The sequence below is a fragment of the Malania oleifera genome, chromosome 7, assembly GCF_029873635.1.
Source record: "Malania oleifera isolate guangnan ecotype guangnan chromosome 7, ASM2987363v1, whole genome shotgun sequence".
NCBI lineage: Eukaryota > Viridiplantae > Streptophyta > Magnoliopsida > Santalales > Ximeniaceae > Malania > Malania oleifera.
The window spans coordinates 45,441,484-45,466,397 of NC_080423.1; the positions used below are offsets into that span (position 1 = coordinate 45,441,484).

Sequence of the window (24,914 nt, forward strand, 5' to 3'; positions counted from 1 at the left end):
GTTTGCCTTAGCTCTAGTTGAATATTGTACTTAACAAAAGATAAGAGCATTGAATCTTTGTTGTTCCAATCGGTTCCCTTTTTTGGAGTGGACATGATCTAATGTGCTCCAATTTCTCTCACATCCCATTGCACTACATGTGAGGCTAAGGACTCGTATTTCAAGTCTTTGAAGCTCCTTACACTCCTCTCCATAACTCTACCACCATAAATCTATACATATGATCAAAACAAATGAATAAACATCATATCTTATCTTTGGTTATGAATTAAAAAAAAAAAAAAAACTAAATAAAAAAGACTATCATAAAGACAAGTAGGCAACTATTGGATTGATATAATACCGGGTTGTTTCTTGTCTCTTATTAGAATAATCATGCTTAAGCCAAACATCCCTTCAACTTTTTTGAACTTTTCCAATTGTTGATGAATCTTGATCCTTATTTCAACATCCAGATACATTTTTTCGAAGTGTTATATAGGCCAATTCTGACTACCATGCCCGAATTAAAGTCATCACTATATTGGAACCTACAGATAAAAGAAATGATAAATATAAATGCATAGGCAATAGGCTTACCACTCACACAACATGTTATCAAATTGATTTAGTTTTTGGACAATGTAATGTTGGCCTAACAAGGCTTACAATTCTTATTTTGATGATAACAAATCACGATAAGTTTGATATGGTTTGTTTCAAGTGAAATTCTTTCAGGAAGAAGGCAAAGCTTAAAGAAATTCCAAGCTCAAAAGGATAATAAAGCTCATGATGAACATACTATACAAAAGGTTCAAGAAAGAAAGATGATCAAAAGCTCAAAGATGATATATGATCATGGAAGAACAAGGACTTACTTGAAGATCAAAAGAATAGAATATTAAGGATGTCTCTATGTAAGTACTTCATGTAAATTTCAATATAAACTGAATTGAAGCTCTCGTAAATCAAAAGAAACTAAGAAATACATTTTTAGAAAAACCTTAAAATATGTTTTGAAATCAAAGTAACAAAGGTCTCAAAGGAAGAAAAGTTTATCAAATGAATATAAGGGAAAAACTGAGAGCCAGGCGACTGCCTATATAGGTAGTAGACTGCCAGATTTTAGAAGAAATACACTTGGGAGGCAGTAGGGTGCCAGGCGACTACCTGAGCACTGACAGACACTTTGGTGATCAAGCCAGGCAACTGTTTGTGTTATGGCAGGCGACTACCAGCCTTCTGGGTTGTTCAGTTTTCTCTATGGCAGGCGACTGCTAGGTCGTGGCAGGCGATTGCCACTAGAAACAGATTTTAAAGAACTTAACGGGAAAATTTTTTAAACAGATTTCTTAGGCACTACTCTTTTGGAAAACTTGAGGATTACTCCAAGTAAACTTGGGGGGCAAGGAATTATCTTTTAAACATCTATAAATAGCCCCAAACTTCAAAGATTTTAAATACCGAAGAAATTTTCCAGCAATCAAAGTTCTCTAAAAGCTCTCAATCTCTCGTGTTCATCCTACTTCCACTACTGAATTGGTGCTGATACAAATTCTGAAGTAGAGCCTTCAAAGTCTAAATCTTTCAATACTTGGAAGATATATTTGGTGATCTAAATTCAATTGAGCTTCAATCTCTTTATATTGATTTACTTTTGAAGTATATTTGTGCTGAATATTGTACTAATCAACTCTTTGTGTGAGCAATTCTTTGTACACAAATATTTAATTTGTATCTTGTAGATTAACGAATTCAATGATTGTTTAGATCGTTGACTAAGCAAGGGGATATTGCTTAGGGAGACGGGCTCTAGCCTATTTGAAGGAGTGACCGAACGAGGGTACATCGTTTGAAGAGGCGGGCTCTAGCCTACTGAAGGAGTGTGTAAACGGTATTGTTCCGCCCGGCAAAGGAACTGAATTTAGTAATCTTTTGGTGGTTTACCAAAGGCGAGGACGTAGACTGGGTATAAGCCAAACCTCGTAAAAATCCCGATCTTATTATCTCTTTCCCTTACTGTTTATTTTCAACAAATTTAAATTGCGTTGATGCTTTATAAATCTCTGAATTCTGAGTGTTTGGTTGTTAAATAGCCCAGAAGATAATTTGTTTTGGTTTGATCAGTATTGATTATGGAAACCGAAAGGGACTACGTTGGTTGATCATCCTTAACTTATTAAACTGAAAGTTTATTTAAAAGCTGAACATTGGGAAGAAGTGTGTTTGTGAATGGTTTGTTGAAAATCATATTGAAGAATCAAATTCATATCAGCAAGCATAAATTATCATTCACTACAGGGCTTGGTTCAAATTTATATCCATAGGGCTTATATAAACAAACAACCATCTTAAGTTCTTACATTACCCAAAGTGCTGTATATTTTAATCTTGGTTTGGTTGAATGATTACTTGAATGATTGAATGATTGTATGGTTGTGGATTAAATAAAGAAATAAGTTTTTTCTGAAAGTTTCAAGAATCAACAATAAGTGAAGAATTCCTAAAAAATTTAAAAGAAAATTTTAAACCCAATTCACCTCCCCCCCCCCCCTCTCTCAGGACTACACCTTACTTTTCACGTAACTTACCTAGGATTAAGGAAATATTCTGCTGCATGAAGGGGCCTATGGAGTTGCAAGTCCCATCTTGTATCAATGATGCTCCAAATACGATCATTCTTGGTCTTTTGATGATTAAATTTTTGGGCAATTTGTTCTTTTGCTCTATCCATGGCTTTATGTATAACCCATTTCTACTTTCGCATCACCATCAATAAGCCTTAGAACTTTCACAAGTGGGCTCACACACTTCAAGCAATACTTTATTACTTTCCAAAACTTATCATCACACAATAATATGACCTCCATTTTCTTAGCTTCCAACCTCGAAGCATATTGACACATGGCTGACTCCTCAAATGCAAACATGGCTCAAAGAGCAAGTTTGTTTTCATCAAAACTCTTCAATGTAAGAAAATATGTAGCAAACCATGTAACCCCGGCTCTCTTCAATTCTTTTCTAGAAAACTTTCTAAACATGTTAGGCACCCATATGTGTCAGTAAATGAAGACACACTTCCTTAACCTTTTAAATTTTATTATGAAAGATAGGCAAATCTCCAATATTAAGCAAAATTAAGTCAATGCAATGGGCTGCACATGGAGACCAAAATATATGTTTCCTCTAGTCGGATTTCTAGGGAATAAATTAGAAATTTCTATTTTTTGAAAAAAATTTAAAATTACTACTTCATATTCTAGTAGTTTCTGTTTCCTGTTTTATAGCCTAGAGATCTACTGATTTGATTTGCTGATTTTGTGGTGATTTGATTTGCTGATTTTGTGGCCTTCCTAATTTGGTGGTCTTCCTCTACTATTTATCTTGTAATTGTGTCTCTTGAAAGTCAATAAGAATGGTTATTCTTCTTCTAAAAGTCCTTCATGGTATAAGAGCCTCGTGCTCTTTTTCTATTTTGTTCTTTCTTCTGATGATGTCGTATAAGTCAACGATGACCGGCGCCCAAAGAAATCCTACTGGCTCTTCTGATACTTTCGAAACCATTCCACCCAATCCCACTATTCTTCCCAAGTCTGCATCCGCTTATTACTATTTCCAGAATTTAGCCCTTTATCTCACGGTTACAAAACTCAAGGATCGTAAGAATACCATGGTGTGAGCATTGCAAAAAACCATGGCATACGAAGGAGACGTGTTGGAAGCTTCATAGTAAACCAGCAAAATGGAAGCCAAAATCCAAACGAAACAGTCACGCCTATCAAGCCACTGCTGAAGAGACTCGAGAGCCTTCTACTAACTCGGATGCAATCCCTTTTACCAAGGAGCAATTAGAGCACCTGTAAAAATTGTTTCAATCTCCAAAACTATCCTTAACTCCATCTTGTTCTTTGGTACAGAAGGGTAACTCTCTTGCTACTATGTTTTTAGGTGTTATTCCTAATTTTGTTCATTCTTGGATAATTGATTCTGGCGCAACTGATCATATGACTAGTTGCTCCAAATTGTTCTCATCCTATAGTCCGTGTGCAGGCAATAAAAAGGTCAAAATTACAGATGGTTCACTCTCGATAATTGTCGAGATAGGAACTATCAAACTCACTTCGTTGTTAACTCTCCATGATGTGCTCCACGTTCCAAATTTGTCTCGCAATTTGTTGTCCATCAATAAAATTACCTCTAATCATCAATGTCAAGCTAATTTCTACTTTTCTTATTGTGAGTTTCAGGAATTGATCACAGGGAGGATGATTCGCAGTGCTAAGGAAAAAGATGGACTCTATTATTTTGACGATGGACCTAACTCGAGTAGACAATGTCAAAGTACTTGCTTAAATTCTGTTTTTTTTTTTAAAAGAAAATGATATCATGTTATGGCATTATAGATTAGGCCATCCTAGTTTTCAACATTTAAAATCCAATTTATTCCGAAATAAAAGTCCATCTTCTTTTCAATGTGAGGTTTGTCAATTTGCTAAACATCATCATGCATCCTTTTCCACCAAACCTTACAAACCAACTACACCATTTACTGTGATTCATAGTGATATCTGGGGCCCATGTAGAACATCTACGTATTTTGGCAAAAAAATGGTTTGACCTATATTGATGATCACACGAGATTAAGTTGGGTTTATTTGATAAAGGAAAAATCTGAAGTGGAAACAATTTTCAAAAAATTTTACACCATGGTACAAACACAACTTCAAAAAAATATTCAAATATTGTAGTGATAATGGTCAAGAATATTGCGAAAACATTTTGGGCCAATTTTTTCTTGACAAAGGAATTGTTCATCAAAGCTCTTGTGTCGACACTCCACAACAAAATGGTTTAATTGAAAGAAAAAACAAACACTTGTTGGAAGTAGCTCGGGCATTGCTTTTTACCAATCAGGTACCTAAATATCTTTCGGGTGAAATCGTTCTTACTACTACATACCTCATACATAGAACGCCTAATAAGGTTTTAAGCTTTGAAACACCTGTTCATGTTTTTCGTAAGTTTTATCTAGAAAATCGGTTGTCTTCTTCTTTACCACTAAAGATATTTGGTTGTACTATCTTTGTTCATATTCATAGTCATAATCGAGGAAAACTTGAACCCCGAGCCACAAAATATGTGTTTGTTGATTATGCTCCCACTCAAAAGGGGTATAAATGTTTTGAATCCATTTCCAAAAAAATGTTTGTTACCATAGATGTTACGTTCTTTGAATTACATCCTTATTTTACACCTAATCTTCAAGAGGGGGGAGGGGGGACCAAAACAAAGATTCGGCTGTGTTTCAGGATTTTTTTCCAAACTGAAGACTCACAAAATGATCCTTCTCCAACTTTGATTATTCAACCTGAAAACCCAAGCTTTATTATACCAGGAGAAAGTGAGTCGAGCTTTTAGATATTGAAAAGGCAGGTCTTCCTATAGTGCCATCTCATGATGTTCATGATCCTATAATGACTAACAAAGGAGATTGGGAAAAAAAAAAAAAAAAACCCACAATGTTGGTACCATTTGACATTATCTACTCGCAACAGAGGACAACTCGAAAGAAAAAGTCTTCCAATCCTTTACACTATCTTGAAAAAAATGGCACGTGGGAGTTAGTTGATCTACCAAAAGGAAAGACAACTGTAGGGTGCAAATGGGTGTTTACAGTCAAGTATAAATCTGATGGTTCCCTAGAACGGTATAAAGCTTGATTGGTCACCAAGGGATTCACTCAGACCTATGGCATTGATTACTTCGAAAAATTCGCCCCAGTCGCAAAGCTAAACTCTGAAAGAGTTCTTTTGTCACTTGCAGCTAATCGTGACTAGCCTCTACAATAGTTGGACATAAAAAATGCATTTCTTAATGGAGACCTAAAGGAAGAAGTGTACATGGATGCACCTCCAGGATTTGGTGAAAAGTTTGGCACAAAGGTGTGTAAACTGAAGAAGTCCTTATATGGGTTAAAACGGTCACCAAGAGCGTGGTTTGAGAAATTCACTCAGTCTGTTAAAAGTCAGAGGTATACTCAAGGCCAAGGTGATCATACGATGTTTATAAGACATTCACAGGATGGGAAGATAGCGACACTAATTGTCTATGTAAACGATATAATTCTCACTAGAGATGACGTACTTGAGATGAACGGATTGAAGGCTTCCATCTTGTCAACATTTGAGATCAAGGACTTAGGATCTCTGAAGTATTTTCTAAGAATGGAGGTTGCTCGGTTGAAGAAAGGGATTGTTGTCTCCCCACGGAAGTATGTCCTTGACCTCCTTGAGGAGACTGGGATGAGTGGTTGTAGGCCTAAAAAACTCCAATAGATCCCAATCAGAAACTTGGAGATGACAAGGAAGGTGATCCAGTGAATACAACTCGGTATCAAAAGTTGGTGGGAAAGTTAATTTACTTATCACATACACAGCCCGATATTGCTTTTGTTGTGAGTTTGGTAAGCCAGTTTATGCATTCACCCTATGAGAAACATAATGAAGCAATTTATCGGATTCTCAGATACTTGAAAAGTGCACCAAGCAAGGGTTTACTCTTCTAGAAGACCACACAGCAGAACATAGAGGCATAAACTGATGCAAATTGGGCGGGCTTAGTTATTGACAAGAGATCCATGTCAGGATACTGTACACTGTACTTATGTCTGGGGAAATATGGTGACATGGCGAAGCAAGAAACAGAATGTAATTGTGAGGAGCAGTGCCAAGGCAGAATATAAGGCTATGGCTAACGGAGTTTGTGAGATGCTATGGCTAAAGAGAATTCTTGAAGAGTTGTGTATGCCAGTGAACATGCCAATGAAGTTGTATTGTGACAACAAAGCTGCCATATGTATTGCTCAAAATCCAGAACAACATGATTGCACGAAGCACGTAGAGATTGACAGACACCATAAAAGAGAAGATTGATAATGGAGCTATTTGCATGCCTTTTGTTCCTACTACTCAACAAATAGCCGATATCTTCACCAAAGAACTTTTCAGACTTAGTTTTGAGCTCTTTGTAAGCAAGTTGGGCATGATAGATATCTACGCTCCAACTTGAGGCGAGGGGTGCTGGATTTCAAGGGAATAAATTAGGAAATTCTATTTTTTGAATAAAATCTAAAATTACTATTTCAGATTCTAGTAGTTTCAGTTTCCTATTTTCTAGCCTAGGCCTTCCTAATTTGGTGGTCTTCCTCTACTATTTATCTTGTAATTGTGTCTCTTGAAATTCAATAAGAATGGTTATTCTTCTTCTAAAAAATCCTTCACCTCTTATCCATTAGCAACTCACTGTCACCTACATAAGCCAAGGCACTATCCATCACCACTTGAACCACATTTTCCCCTCCAATCTCTTCTACTAATGAGTCAAGCAATTCATACAATTTATCAGCTTCCTTCACCACATTTGAAGTGTCTATTGATTTGGGAAAAACCGTGCCACTAGGACTATTAACAAGAAAATTTGTGAGATGCCTTTGTTTGTGTTGGTCCATCCATTTGACATTAAAGTAGATCTGGTCTTTACCCATTCTTACTTATTCCATAATTTGTTTGACACTATCAACTTCTTTCTTCAAAAATGTGACTCTAGCCTTGTGATAACTTAAAAGCTTTAATCCCTTTCCATATTCCCCAACCATCTTCATCATTGATGCAAATAATAGAATCTTCACCAAGTTGAATGGTAAAGCATGTCCATATAAAAACCGGAAAATGCTTTGAACCACCAGCTCCCACTTTTTCACTAATGCGTTCGAGGTTTGTTGCTTAAACCCTTTCCCCTTCACTCCTTTGCCCTTACTAACAAAAGCATCCATGTTGCCTCATCTTTGTCCTATAATTTGAACTTCTTATTCTTATTCTCCGAACTCTTCTTGAAAAATTTCTTTTTCATTGTCGATATTCTTTTGTTTTACTCCTTCCAAAAGATTCACAAATTTTTCCCTCACCTCTTCTAGACACTTCTTATGAGGAGCAACATTATCATGATCCCCCAAAAAATGATGCTTCATTCTAATTATGCCACCCCATCTTTCAAGCCCACAATAGTTGCACTCCAAGTGCATCCTATTATCATTTGATACAGGAACAATGATCCCATGTAGGATCTTCACTCCTTGTGTTGTCTTTTTTCTAGGCTCGGCACTAGAACTAGAAGCAATCTTCCCACACTCTGATGCTCAAATAAGCACAAACTTTCCAAGTCAAATTTCAATTGTCAACCTACAAATAAAAAATGAATAACATATATAAAGAGTAAGAAACAACTAAAGATGTATAATATAATTATATAAATATATAACACTTCAACTATATTATTTAATACTTAGTTCCAAATTATTATAAGTTTATAACCCTATATTTTGTATATTAATATGTAATATAAGTATAATACTATAATGATTCATGAATAACTGAATATTACAAAATATCAAAAAGTTCAATAGTGAATAGTCCATTATAATAAATTATTAATTGTTGAATAGTTAATGAAAATGCAATATATCTAAAATTTAAGTATTTAACAAGTGAATGCATTCTTTAAAAAAATAAGAGAATGATCAATCATTCAAGACAAGAAAATATTAATAAAAATTTGAATTTTGTGGCTTTTAAGACTGTTTTAAGAGAAAGTGTCATAAAACACAACAAAGATTTGAACTTTATTGTGTTTTATAAGAAAAAAATATCATTTTTTTAATGTATAGGCTTTTTTTACAACTTTAACAACTACAATAAGTAGAAAAAGTAAAATAAAAGTAGAAAGAAAATTGATTAAAATATAAAAAAAAATGAAAAAAAAATGGAAGGAAGGCAACCAAGTTATTAGTTACCTATCAGCACTAAGTCTTCTTGGCTTTGCCCCTGTCTCGAGCAAAACAATTGCCGACTAATTTTTCAATGGTACAAAGAGCAATAAGCCTCCCTTCTAGTTCTCTAGTTTTTCTTCTATGGCAGAACAGACAATAGAGGAGAAGACTAGTCCTTCAAAGCTCAATCTCATTGGCAGAAGCAGAGCATAGAGTAATGGTTGAATAGAGAACGGAGGGGTGCTAAAGGGAAGGCCAAAGGTCTCGTTTCTTCTCTCCTTTGGGACAGAAGCTACGTATAAGGGCACAACATAAAAAAAAATCATGCAAAAGGTAGGGGTAAAATTGGGTTTTTATTAGGCTTTAAAGTAGTTGGATCTGTACATGCTGCAAGAGACAAGAATCAATCAAATCGTGCGATTCGATTTGATTCATCAATTCACTGCCTGGATTGCTCAATTCACCTTTGATTCAGCTCTAAACTTGATTCTCATAACGATTCAAATCGATTTGCTACCTATTTTATTCGAATTGAGAATCGTACAATTCTAATAACTATGATCAGTGGTACCCCCTTGCACAGTTTCAGAGAACAATTGAATACAAGACCTCATACAATTGTGTGCTTTGTGCAGGTTCATCACCTTGTCCTAAAGCTTCCATTGCCTCTCCTTCAAAGCTTTCCTTTGTTAATTGAGCCAAGGCTTCCTCTTCATACAAGGCAAAATCATCTCTCAATTGATCCACCAACAATTCCTTCTCAGATTCACAAAAGCTGCTCAAGTCATCTTCCATATCAAAAACCTCCTTTACACCCCTCCTCCACTCTCAGGAATTTCTGGCTCCCTTTCTCATGTTCCACCAACTAAATTGAAAGATAGTTGTGGCTCGGTATCGAGCAGTGCAATCCTCAGATTCTCCTCCATCACCTTCAAGTCTTCCAAGAATTGTGTTTTTAATACCTCTCCATTCAATTTTCCTTGAGAGCTTGCCTTCCCTCCCTTTCTAACTTTCCCCCTGACTTCAATCCACCTTACTCATATGACCGCTAGAAAGGATACTCGCTTCATCGAATCTTAAATTCTTAGGTCTGGAAGGTCTCGTTTCCTCCTAAATTGATTCTAATACCACATTAAGTTTACCCTTTTCAACCCATTTGCAAACAGCCCTTTTCGGCGCATTATCTAAATGCCTACATTTGCGATCCCCACTACCATCACCTTCATTAGAGGAGAAATTACTCCCAAATCGCCCAATTCTTCTACCCCTTATCAGATGCTCTTTGAAAACTTCGAAGAATGATCTATTATCCAAAAGCCTCTAAAACACATTCTGTTTTTCCGAGGTCTGCTCCTGAATCTATGCTCTTGAAGCCACAATCTGCACATCTCATAATGCAGTATCCCTCAAAGCCAATAAACAGCTTCATCAAGGTTTCTAAAAATTTGTGCCATCCGTCTCTCTGATTTCCTTTTGGGAGACGGAGTGCCTGCCTTCAACCTCCAGGATGCCGCTTCTCAATACAAATAAACCTACCCCTCTCATTGCTCCTCAGCTCTATACAAATACTATCTCCCTCTCTATGGAAAAGAGCACCCATCGCTCACCCATTCGCTACTTCTAATAGACCCAAACACATCACCCCCAGGGATCTCCAGATCCATAAGAACTCCTTTTTCAATAAAATATAAGAGAAGAATCTCCCAAAAAATTCAGATAGCCTGAAAGTTAACCTGTCCAAGCGCATAGCATTGAAAATTTTTCTCTCAATCTTCAGAGTAGCATGTCCGAGTATTTCCTTCCCTTCCCCCATACACAAGCAATTAGGCAGCCGGAAAACAGGCATTGTTCTACTAGGAGAGAGAGCACAAACAACCAGAAAATTACCAAAACAGCAGGTACGGCAAATAACCAAAAACAACCAACCAGCCCTAGGCAGGAAGTCCGAGAGCCTCCCAAAGTGAAGGAAGGAGGCTAGCAAAACCCTACTGAAGATTAGCAAGAAATCTGGTGGGGTTGCAAGACCATCTCTGACACAGAAGAATTCCAAGCAAACACTGTTGAAGGCAAGACCATCTCAGATGCTGAAAGTCGAAGAGGACAACCTTGATGGGAAGCAACCAAAATCAATCACTGTAAGGGGCACCAACAGAGAAAGAAGAGACAATTCTAGAACATAGTAGTCTCAGTCAAGCGAAAGCCGCTGAGATACACTGCTCCTGTTCAATTCTCACAGCCAAGGAGGACTTGTCGCAGCGATAGGCTAGGGTTCAAAAGTGGAATATCTCTAGAGAGGATCGAGAAAAGAAGATGAACCAAGGTGCAGAGACCAACCCCTTCGATTGATGAATCAAGTCGCTGACTTTTGTATCATAAGTTTCACGACCTAAATGAAGTTCAGGGATGGAGTTACAACCACCACGAAATCCACTTCAGTCGCTTCTAGGTATTACTTCCGATGACAAAGGAGGACGATCGCAAAGGGCTGGGCTAGGGTTCAAGGCGATAAGAGGAGGACGATCGCAGAGGGCTTGGATTCGAGGCAATAGGAACAAAGACAATGGAAGAAAAACTGCAATGAAAGAAGATCGACTTTGGCTGTGTGAAGGAGAGCTATGAAATGGTTAGAGGAAGGAGGAGCCATCCTCGAGAACTAGGAGGACAGGGATAGGGGTGCCGAGAGGAGAGCTCTTCGTCCCTTTTTTTTTTTTTAAGATATCCTATATTACTCTATAAACAGCACGCTTAAAAGCATCAGAATCACAACTTAGCAAATTCTCTATTTAATTAGGTTCCTCAGAGTCCCCCATGTGCTACTTCCTGCAAGAGTTTTTGTCTGTCTTGTACAAGCTTCAGTTCTCAAAAGTGATCACAGCAGATTTTGGATTTTGCGTCACTGATCTACTTCTGGGTGGGAGGTGGGAAGGTGGAGAATGACCAAAAACATTGCAAAAAGATTGGAAAGTCTAAAATGGAAGAAGAGGAGATAGATCTAATAATGTTAAAAGATAAATTATGGAATGAACATATAGATAAATTATAAAAATGAAGATATTCACAGTAAGTTAGGCGCAACTCCTGTCAAAGATAAGATGAGAGAGGGGCAGCTCAAATGGTTAGGGCATGTGCAACAAGGCCAAATAATGCACTAGTGAGGAAGAGTAAGCTCATTACTATAAGGGTTAGTAGGAAGGGTACAGGCAAATCTAAAATAACTTTGAAAAAGATAGTGAAATTTACTAGAGGAAATTGCCCACCATCATTTAAATTGGCAGAAAAAGATTCGGGTAACCAACCCCACCTAGTGGTACTTAACGCTTCGTTTGTTGTTGTTGTATAGTTTGTCCCATGGTCTTCCAATACTTCTATAGTGGGGATAAAGTGCAAGGGGAACAGCTGTAACACCACCCCCCCCCCTCCCCCCAAAACATAGGAAAATGCAGAAAACTAAAGATAAGGTCGTTCTCTTAGGACTGGCACAATTTTCAGAATCATTTGGCCGGTTACCCAATGCTTACTTTGACAATTTTGATTATCCGACCAAACTAGGAAAAAGGGCCATACTTCTTCGAGGGAACTTCAAAGTACACACTTCATATGTGTTAGAAAACTAGAATCATTCTGTATTACATGCAGTATACTTGCTATTGTCCGGCTTTGCAATAACTCCAAACTTCGGTGAGAACTTTCGCCGTATCCCAATTTTGTCCAATGATAGTTTATTTTGAGCGTCAAGGTGATTCACAGAAACCAAGGAATAATATTGATAATGCGCAAATCCAATATCCAATGCAAATCACAATAACAAGGAGGATCATAACAGGCTTCTGCCAGTTAAAAGGAAGGAAACAGAAGAATGTTTCAAAGATTTGACAAGAAAACTATCAGGCTATGCTATCAGGCTATGTAGAGGCCAGTAAAGGGAAGGTATAATGGATGCTATAGTGCGTCACATGCAGAGTCAAAAGATTCAAATGCAGCCCATGCTTCTTTAGCAACAAGCTATGAAGATTAATTAGTTATACTACCCTCTCAAGTATTGGAGCCCAACAGCATGGACTGGGTGAGCGATCAGAGCCCGAATCTAGCAAAATGCAAAACACGGGGTTATGCAGGTTCCCAAGCCGAAACGTAACCTTAAAACTAGGTAAAGTCACATGGCATGCGCAATGGAGACAAACCAAAGAAAACAGAAAGAAGGTTGAATCAGTCTTCAGCAAACCATGGGATTGTTGATTTTATCTTTCGTATTTGGATGTACCTGAAAGTTTCTTAAATTTTGACATCAAGTGTTCTAAATCAAATAAATAAATAAATGTACTTCTGGAAAATTCTGATCTGCTTTGATGCTTGTACTCATCTGTTTGTTGTAGCTGATTCCAAAGTGCTAGACCTATTTTTTACTTTTTCTTCTTTTTCGAATACTTGGCCCTAGGTGACATCATTGGAAGTAATGCTTCATAAAAGACAATTAGTTATATGGTTGGAAACCAAGATGAAATTTAACTAATCAGTGCAAACAAATGCCAGGCATGTGCTCAACTCTTTGTTTACATTACTTTTAACTCGATATTGACAATTTCTAAGGAAGCGAACAAATCTCTTCAACTCCATGCCACATTTCAAGGAATGTAATATTGAAGATCACAATGTCCTTGAGGCAAACTTCTTTGGACAGGCAAAAGGTAAACAATTTTAAAATACAATTGTCTTTATGTGAAATGCAACACCTATAAGCGCACAATATAAATAGATAGTCAGGTCTCAGAAAAGGGTAGGGTAAAAACGTATCACTAAACGTAGGGAATATAATGAATTTTCACATGAGACTGTATTTGTAACGAGTTCTTGCAAGAAGCTAGGGTGAAAAAAAACAAAAACAAAACATTATGTTATAAATTATAATGATATGCCACATGCACACACTATGTAGATTTGCACAAGAGCTTAGGGTAGTTAAGGGAGTAGATTAGAGGAAAAAAAAGAGTATCGTAATGGACTTTAACAAGAGGGTAAGGTTTAAAAAAGGGATCACTGCATCATACAAGAACTTTGAGAATCAAACTTTTATAATATATAATTTTGCAGAAATAAGGAAAGGGCACCAACCCTCCAATTGGCGTGGGGTGACTTCAAATTCTTGCCACCAGACCTTCTCACCATCTGATGGAAGCTTTACTTTGAGGAATTTCGCAGCAAGGAAGATGGCACCTGCTGCAATGTGGTGAGGCTTAAATTGCAAGAAAAGTGATGTCCTCAGCCTGCAACACGCTTTCCAATGTGTGAAGTAGAAAAGAGATACTTTTAAAATTAATCTATCTGTAGTGGAAGGGAAGAACAACATTTCAACCATACCCATCATTGACAAAATTCCATGCAACTTGAGCGAGAGCATTCTTTGCAACTTTGAATATCTTTATTGCTTCAACAAGTGGCTTGTATGGGTGATGAACATTGAGGTCAAAGCCTAGAGTTGCAAGTACAACTCTCTCCCCAAGCAATATTAGTTCTTTCTGTTGTTCATATACCTCCTACATATAGGATAAAGATCCGTTAGTGAACCAAGGATATGAAGCAGAACATAATAGCAGTGGCAATAGTGATGATGATGATGATGATGATGAATAGAGTGAAATCATAAGTTGGGCCCAATACTATAAAGTGAAATCTTTTCATCCCTATACTTTTAATTGTTGCAATTAAGGACTTGTAACATATATTTGTCATCCCAATTATTACAATTGGAACAAACATAAAATGTTGAATTGAAATTACATGCTGTACCACTATTAGTTCCTAGGAGCCTAACTTTAAAAAACACACACACACACAAAATGTTTTAGCCCTAAAACGATTATGCCTTCTCATTATGGCTTCAAGTTTTAAAATGATTCAGAAATTATGTATACATTCTTTGTAAACAATGGCATCCATGTTCCTTTTAGGGCCCAACTGATCAATGGACGGGGATATTCCCTTAATTCTCACCCTCCAATTCGTAAACATCATTAAATTGCTTTGAATGACAACATTAATCGAATAAAATTAATAAGTACGAGTCCTTAATTTTATTAACTAAAATAAATTTCAGTCAATGGTATAACGACTAGCTTGTCATTTCATTATAATAAATACTATAGCAAGAAGATTTTTTGTAGAATACAGTAGTTGCCAGTATATGTAAACTATGGGTCAAGAGTCAGTAGATGTGAACTAAGGATCATGAGCAACATAACTAAACCTAAAATTTTGAAAAAAAAAATTAATAATAATAATCTAAAAGGCCTACAAATGGAAAAAATTATATCCGCTAAACCCAGAAAAACCAAGGAACGCAGAGAAATCAAATCAAGAACTTTTTTTATATCTGTACAATAATTAATAATTTGCAGCCCTTTAAGCACAAAGCTCATTCCCATATGAATTAGCAGCAATCAAGGAGAAAACACAAAACTAAGAGAGCCAAGTCCAGTGGTTGCCTAGCCCAGCTACAGGCTAACAAAACATCATGAACAGATGCAGCTTATTTTCTGCAGAGATAGGAACTATTCACTGTTTGAAGATTATCAATAATTAAAATCTCCTCACATCTTGCTCCTCGAGCCCCCACTAAAAATAAATAACTAAATAAATAAGAGGCCAGCATTGGAAGGAGCACAAAGCACCAGAATGCATTTCATGGAAATTAGATTAGTGCCCCTCTATGCCTACTTCAAAATTGGCAAGTAACAGGATTTGACATCAAAGCTACTCCTCATGCCACTTTTCATGGCAAAAGAAGACATACTCGTCATTGCCTGCTGTGAAGATACAACAAAAATTCAAACCCTTTGCTAGTCCCGCTTTCAAGCCCCACTCCATAAGGCCTCTTAACTTTCTTAGGAATCCAACCATTGCACTAAAGACCATACTTTGCTAAAATAACTCTTGTCGATACCACAGGATTCATCTTGAGGATAACAAAACTTAGCTTTGTAGCTTTTGTTGACGTACTTTGATCTGTGCAATTTTTATTGATCAAAATGTAAATATTTTATTAGTTTAATTTGTTGTCAGCATGTCTACTCATAATTAATCAATTATTTTATAGTTTTTAAAAATGCATAGGCTCCATGCATGGATGTGCTATCAAGCCCCTTTCCATGCATGTTCTTTTTAATCTGTATTTTTTTTCATGCATCAAGTTAAGCTCTTAAAAGTTCCCATGCATGCAGACGTTTTCTCTCTGGCTCTTCATGCAAGCACGTTTTCTACCTTGTAGTCAGTGCAACTGTACAAAGGAATTCAGCATTATCATTTTGTGTGTTACCCACTTATTAATGTCATATAATATGGGTTTAAAATTGTTATGTTTTTAAATTAAGTTGAAATTATCTTGCTCTCAATGGTTATTTGTATTCATTCTTATCAAATATCTATCTTCAAAGGACACAATTTACATGTACAGAACTTTGGTGAGACTGGATTTTCTCTCTCAATTCAAATGTAGGATTAATTGTTGATTTAATTGTTAGTTGTCTGTCCTAAAAGCCAAATAGTTGAAGAAATATTTTTTATTTTTTCATATTATAATTAATAAAAGACATGTCATTTTATTCATGTTCTTCTTTTTATCTTTGCTGGATTTTGGATGAATTAAGTCCATAGAATCTATCTAAGAAGATATGTTCTTAAAGAGGATTAAGAAAATGAGACTTAATACTTATAGCAATTAATTCTTAAAATCCTTCTAGTAACAGGATTGTCAATTAGTGTAGATACCTCATCTTGAGCACCCCCCCCCCCCCCAACGACACAAATTCACTTTCTTTGAGGGCCGGCTCTTTGAGGGTCGGAGTGTGAGTTGTCAAAATTAGGACTCAAATTGCTAGTATGGCACGTTGGTAACTTAAGTGGCTCTCTTACGGTAATTTGGAGGCCAAAGACAAGATAGTTACTGAAAATTTTGGCCAGGAGAAAGGACAATAAGTATTCCACTGCACTACATTCATTGGGGGAGATATTAGAGAAGAGCTAAAGAGAGACTGAATGAGAGGTATTGACGAACTTTCACAGTACCTTTCAAAAATTGCATAGTCAAGCTTCTCTTGTATTAATTATGATATGCTACTTACAACATATCTAGGATAATTGTATGCTTGGAGATCATGCTTGAACACGTGCATCAATGTTTTTCTACCATATGGAATGAATTTATATTTTAGACTAATGTTTTCTATAGAGAGCATGTGTGAAAAAGTTGACTATTTTTGTTTGCATCTTGCATGCTCATACATTTTGGATGTGTGGAAACCATGTGCACAACCCATGCCTTGGCCACCCTCTTTACTAAGGACCCTTAGATACTAAGGACTTGATTCCACATTTTAAAGGGGGTAAGTAGGCAATTTGGGATTTTACCCCAATTGCAAAATCCATGGATAAAACCTTTTTTATGTGCTTTTCTTGATTGCTAGAAAATTCTTTTCACTTTATGATTAATTTGCATTGAATATTCATTTTCTTACAGCTTTTCTTTATGATAATTTACTTTGACTGTTCATTTGCTTTTGCCCCCATGGCTTACTCAACTTGAGCCATTCACATAGGCTTATGCACTGAGTCATGGTTTAACAATTGCACTTTCATTCATCGTTAGCATGACACCAATAAAGATCTTAAGTAACATTTCTTTAGGATTGAAATGAAGCATGTATCTAGTTTATTTAATTTTCATATTGATGTAAATGTCTTCTGTGCATTTAAAATAGCCCAAGGATCTTATGATCACAGATTTGCTAAAGAGAAGATTAAAGGGCCAAATTGGGGTGCTTAATGGGTCTTTAGCAAGGCCCATTAACCTTCACCATTTGTGATATAATGCTTGAACCTTCCTTTCCAAGTTTGGTTTTTTTTTTTTTTTTTTTTTTTTTTTGCTAATTTTTTCCAAAAAATAATAGGATGGCAACTCCTTCATAATTTGTTGGATTCCTATTGCTTAAGGATTGCTAAACTAAGGTGATGATCCACTGGGATTCATACCATCTAAAAATGGGGTAGTGGTACTTACCTTAGGGTAGGTAGGTTCTGGTGTTGAAGATTAAATAAATTAAACAAGGTGGGCTGAGGTTCCCAACCCAAGATTCCTACCACTTGGCCTTCGTGATTAAGGAATAATGACTGCCTACATCCTAGCATACTTGCAAAAGAATCCAATATCATTTTTCCACTCTAAAATCCACATTTCTCAAAAAATAAAAATATAAAAAATCTCATTTTTCTTAAAATAATAGAATTTTTATAAAGCCTAAAAATTCCTTCAAAATAAAAAAATATATTTCTTTAAGTAGCCCTCTGGCAAAGGTCCACAATCAGGCACTGTAGACCAGTTTGCATTACGTCTACCTCATACGAATTGCTAGAGACACTAAGCTAAATACTGAGATTCTTGTTTGGAGAATAAATAAACTTAAGTACAGTAAAACTACTTAGTTACGCCTATGTGAACTATCTCCTAGATCTGAAGCTTAACAATTGTCCTGTCTATGAGCTTTGACCATGCAATTGTCATGTACATCAGCTTTGAGCATAAAATGTGTCTATATTCTCATTAAGAAACCCAAACACATATATGTTGGCTTTAATAATTCAATTTTGACATATTAGAGCACAACATGGGATCTATCAGCCATAGAAAAGAGAAAGAACGTCTTCTCACTCATATATCACAAGAAAATCTTTAGCCAAGGTGAAATGAGGACTAAAAAATAGTATATAATCATGTTTCTAGATTCAAATTCAAACATGAACATATGAAAACATAGGGATTTTATAGTAATTCCACATCCTAATACTTTATTCAAGAACATTAGTTGATAAGAAATCTATAACATGATAACTATACAAAATACGTTCTCTCCAATTCAATATATTCTAGATTGCCATAATATACTCATGCATAATGAATGTCCTAAGCAACTTAGGAGAATTAGAAGGTTTTCTAAATCAAATAAATTGAAAAGGGTTCTAATGGAGACATTAATGGAGATTAATTCCATTATACAAATTATCAAGTTAGACTGAATCTAAGGTGATGCATACAGAAGGAGCAAAGTACTATTAAGAAATGCTAAATGCATGAAATGAATAAAGGAGGGGCAAAATTGTAAAAAAAGTAAAAAATTAAATGCTAAGATTAGGTTTAGAGAGGACCCAGTGGACTGTCCACTCTGTCAACTTGCCCAGCAATGTTGTTTTTTTCTTTTTTTTTTGGGGGGGGGGGGGGGGGGTGAGAGCACCCAACACAAGCAGTCTCACACCCCACCCACCCCTCCAAACTCTCCTTATCCCTCACCCTCTCTCTTTCTCACACTGTTAGGAGTGGAGGAAAGTGTGCACATAATGGGGCTTCTTGGTGATGTTTAACTTGTGTTGATACACTTGGAGGAAATGCATTTGTGCAGCTATTGAAAGAGAATGGGAAGAACTCCATTAAATCCAAGGGTTGGTGTTATCTAGTTTTCGTACTCAAACAAGGTCAAATAAGGGATTTGCAACAGGAGTTTATTACTTTATTTTCCACTGCATTTGCATGCATCATATTCTTATAGTGGTACGATACCCATCTTCCACCTTCAATTACAAAAATTGAAAAAGAATAATCATCATAACAATGGCATGTGCGTTTCATGATTTATCATGGGGTCTTGGTATTTTCAGATGTTTAAGTGTTAATGTGTTGTGATACATTTTGTTGTGTCTATGTTTGTAGTACAATGTTCATAGGTCACCATGCACAAAAATAAAAATAAAATCATCCATGCTGGCTGCATTGATATGCTTTTCAGAAAAATATTGATGCACACACACATGCACATACGCACACAAGCATATGCAGGGTTATGTAATACAGTCAAGGACTCATCATGAGAAACAGTTTTCATTTTTCACTTTTAGTTTTCCAAAAAAAAAGCTAGTTACAACATTTGCATTAAAAGGCTTGAAAACGATAAAAAAGAAAAAGATATTTTCCAACACAATGGCATTTTTTTAATTCTTTAGAAAACTAGAAATGAAAAATAAAACCATTTTCTGCAAGCAAACATGGCCCTGAGGTGCTATTATAGGAATAATTTCTTTCACTTAATGCAAACAGTTTGAACTAGAATGCGGTGATTCCCACTATCTATTCAGCTCCACACATCCTATTAAAAAAAGGGAGTTCCATACACACGCACATGCATGCACAGCATGCACTGTCAAGATGTTATTTTTTGAGAATATACTTGAGTGTGGCGAATCTTATTGTATTGAGTAAAGAATATATATTAAAAATATAAATATTAAATAGCCCCCCCAAATCATATTAAAAAAAAATGTGTTGCACAACACCCACAGAAACATGCTTTTAATGTTTGACTAGCATGTGTGTGAGATTTATATACAGATGCTTATAACACATTTGATTAGCTTCCTCACAAGCACTTCATGCAACTATGATTGAGAAAAACATCAGACAAGGAAAAACATCGGACAATTATTTAGTGATAAATGAAATCTAAATTTTTGCCATAGCATTGGATTCCATCATGTTTGTGTGACAAGTGAACTGTCTCCATGAATGGCATCCACAACAGAAAAACAAGCATTTGCTCCAATGGCAAAATTAGAAAGGTGGAAATCCATAGAGTTAGTTGAGTAAGAAGATACATGAGTAGGTAGCAATCTGAGCTCAACCAAAACAAGCATCTGGGGGACATTTCAGAACTAAAACCATTTGCATAATATAATTCAAGGGGACCAATGGTCAAAATATAGGCTTTGACCAATGTGTTACGAAAGCATTAAATTTCATGAAGCGACAGGATATGAGTACAAAAATAAAAAGTTTCTTGACTTGTCTACTAAGGAGAAAAGGTTTATTTTGGAGCACATCCCAATTATAATTCCCAAAACAACTTTAAACCGATGGTAATACTGTGTTAACTCGTCTAGAGCTTTACAAAACCATTTTCAAACAATAACACCAATATTACAAAAGAATGGGGAGACTACAAAAATAATCTACTTAAAGCACTGTTAGCAGAAATGATACCTTATGTTTGATTCTATGGACTGCAGTGGGATCCTTCTTATGAATCATCTCATAAGAAACGAGAATGACATCCTTTAGTGGGCGAGGAGTCTCTTCCACCTTCCCTGCAAGGAACATACAGACCGTTGCGATGGTCTGCAAAGCAGATGAGCTATGTTAGGCAGAAGCATGAGTCTCAATTCAAATCACATGATTCAATTAGATGCACCAGCCTACCAATTTAAGTTTAGTAGGTGAATCAAAGTAAACTATAATTAACCATGAATCATACAATTCTTGATTCAAAACTTATGACTCATGATCTGAATCTTGCAATTCGCAACAAATAAGCAGCATAGTTAGTCACTGATCGAACATATCCAACTGGTTCTTTTCAAATGCAATTAGTCAAAAAACCACAACTAATCATCATTTTTTAAACCGAAAAAATGGATTAAATTTTTTTCAATAGCTTTCAAAATAAAAAAAAATAAAATCTACTAGCATTTATCATATATTTTTTAAGGGCAGATTGCTTTGCAAATGTAATGAGATTCAACGCATTCACATTAGAAGATGTAGGGACATGAAACAACCAACTAGACAAATTAGAAAGAGAAATGCAAGTTGATCCAATTTGAATACCTCCACAAGATAGACCTCAACAGAAAACTGAAGAGCAACAACAGCAAGTGATTGAGTTCAATAGTTCCTCATATAAAAGGTATCTTGAGTAAAAGTTTGGAGTATTAGATATACATACTAAAAGGGTAACATAAATCAGCACAAAAGGACTATGTGTGGAGCTTGAAGGGAGATAATATAATTAAATTCAAAGATAAAATGATCAAAGAGTGTGATTGGACAGTCAGAGGTAAGGTGGATGCAAGTACTCTTTGGAATAAAATGTCTAACCCTATCATAGCGGGAAAGATTTTAGGTGAATCCAAAAGAAGATACTCAGGTAGTAAAAAAAGTTTGTGATGGAATCAAAAAAGTCCAAAAAGCAGTCAAGACAAAAAAAAGTAATTGGTATAAAATATGGCAAAGTTCTAGAAATATAGAAAATATCCAAAAAAAAAAAGGGGGGGGGGGCAAAAAAGACTATTAGTGAAGCTAAATATAGAACAACTTATGATACTTTTTATGCTAGACTAGATACAAACGAAGGAGAAAGAGACATTTATAAACTTGCTAGAGCTAGAGAAGAAAATGTAAAGATTTAGGTGACGTAAAATATATAAAGTGAGAATTACAATGTCTTAACTAGAGAAGAAGACATTAAAGAGAGGTGGCGAAGATACTTTGACAAGTTGTTTAATGAATACCAAAATGAAAGATTGAACTTGGAAGAAACAAATGAGGAGAAGACTAAAAAATAGGAGATTTAGTCCCAAAATTGGAGTCCTTGAAGTTAAGACAGCGTTATAAAAAGGTAAAAAGTGGGAAATCTATAGGATCAAATAATATACCAATTGAAGTTTGGAAATGTTTAGGGGATAAAGGAAATATTTGGTTAACTAATCTATTCAATATTATTATAAAAACCAAGAAAATATTAGAGGAATGAAGGAAAAGCATGTTAATATCTTTATACAAAAACAAAGCAATATTCAAAATTGTAATAACTATCATGGAATTAAGATTATGAGTCACACAATGAAATTAAAAATTGTAATAACTATCGTGGAATTAAGATTATGAGTCATAAAATGAAATATGGGAAGGGTAATTGAATAAAAGAATAAGACTAGAAACAAGGATTTCAAAAGTTTAGGGAAAAGAAGAAAGACTTACATAGTTACATATGGTTTTTATTGACCTAGGGAAAGCATATATTAGAATAGGGAAATTCTTTGGTGGGTTTAGAAACAAAAAGAAGAAGAACCACTAAATACAACTAAGCGTATCTAAAACTTAAACCACTAAATACAACTAACACATATTTACAAATAGGACCCATCTAAACACATAATTACAAATACTAAAAAAAGTCATTAAAGAAGTACAAAGAGATCCTCCATACACATATTTCCTAAACCTTCTTAAGCCTACGCCTAAAATACGTGTGCCGAATGGGCGGCCTAGGTGGTATAGGTGGTCCTCAATCATTCTTCCCTAGCTGAAAGACTTAGCAAGCTCAGAAATACAGACATCTGGTGGCAAAAGAACAGGATCAATGGGTGCACAGGTTTGTAGCAAAATACACACTCAAGAGGACTCTTAACCATGGACCTATTCACAAAATTATTATAAGCAAACCCAACAATAGGTAGCACCAAAGTCCCAATTGCCCTATTTTTATCCCACAACAAACCTAAGCATGTCACCAATACTACAATTCACAACCTCAATCGGTCCATCGTTTTGGTAGTGGCAAGCAGAAGAAAATAGCAAGTCCCACACATTTTCCAAAGTGTCTTCCAAAAGTAGCTAAAGAACTTGATATCCGTATTAGACACTATAAAGGTTGGCAAGCCATGCAATTTGACGATCTCTCTAAAGAACAATTTAGCTACATGAGATGCATCAAAAGTCATATTACATGGAATGAAATATTCCATCTTGGAGAATCTGTCTACAACAACAAATATGGAATCATGTCCCCGGGCTGTTTTAGGGAGTCCAAGAACAAAAATCCATACTTAGGTCTCTCCAAGGCATGCATGGCAATGGCAGAGGGGTATAAAGGCCGGTGTTGTGTCTCTTAGCTTTGGCTAACTAACAAGTGTGACATTGAGACACTATCCTAGCAACATCACTCTTTAAGAAAGGCCAATACAGCCTATCCTCAACTAAGCCAATGATTTTATCCCTCCCCAGGTGACCAACTAACCCTCCGGCATGCAATTCCCAAACTAAAAGATCTTTAAAGGAAGTAGGGAAAATGCATAAACTGGTACCTTTAAATAGGTAACCCTCTCGGATGATGAAATCTACAAAATCCCTAAGGTGGTCCTCACTCACCTCCTAAAAGATAATCCCAAAATCAAGACAAGTAGAGTACTCATCCTTTATATGATCAAACCCAATGACCTCAGCTCTCAAGATATGGAGAATAACTACTACTCTACGAAGGACATTACCCACTTTATTCTCAACACCAGAACGATGCTTAAGAACAAAAGTGTACTCATTAAGGAACTCTACCCAACTAACATGCTTCGCACTCAACTTCATATACAAGCTCAAATATCACAAAGCAAGGTGATCAAAGAATAGTACAAACTCTTAGGTTACATTTGGTTCACAGAATGACTATTCCCAAGAATAAATTAGTATCAATAGGCTAATTACAATTAATTATACAAGAAATTATGCTGCTACGATAAAGCAAATAACAATGTGAAACTTTTTATAATTCTATAATAAGGAATATATAATGAATAACTATTCCAAATTTCACCATGGGGATGTATGTTCTTTTCATATTACATTTTGAATGAAACAATAGGAATATATAAAAAAAAAAATAGCTATTCCCTCGATTCTCAAATTTTAAATTATATTTTATTAATTCCAAGAATAGCTATTCTGTTGATCAAACAAGCCATTAGGGTAACAAGTAGTATCTCCAATGGTGGAGGGATCTCACGACAGCATAAAACTCTTTCTCATATGTGCCATATCTTTGTTTGGAATCTCAAGAGTTTTTCACTGAAAAATGCTATAGGATGTCCCTTCTGACTCAAGACCCCACCTATACTTGTCTCAGAGGCATCACAAACCACCTTAAAAACTCTACTAAAGTCTGGATGCCCTAGTATAGGTGGCTTGGTCATCTTCTGTTTGACCTCTCTAAAAGCTATAGCAACTAATGGTGTCCACTGAAACTCTCCTTTCTTCAAGCACTCAGCAACAGGAACAATGATGATGCCAAAATGCCCCATGAATTGCCTATAGAAAGCATCAAAGCTATGAAAACTACAAAACTAAATAATTATCCTAGGCTGAGGCCACTCTTTAATGGCTCTAAACTTTTCTAGATTAGTGGCTATTCCCTACACAGAAATCACATGACCAAGAAAGAGCATACTAAACTGTAAGAAGTTGCACTTC

The 24,914-nt window shown here is 35.9% G+C and overlaps 1 pseudogene; it reads right to left on the reverse strand.

Moving 5' to 3' along the window:
* The window catches only part of LOC131160395 (cyclin-T1-4-like), a 69,044-nt pseudogene that overhangs the window by 7,429 nt on the left and 36,701 nt on the right, over window positions 1-24,914 (reverse strand).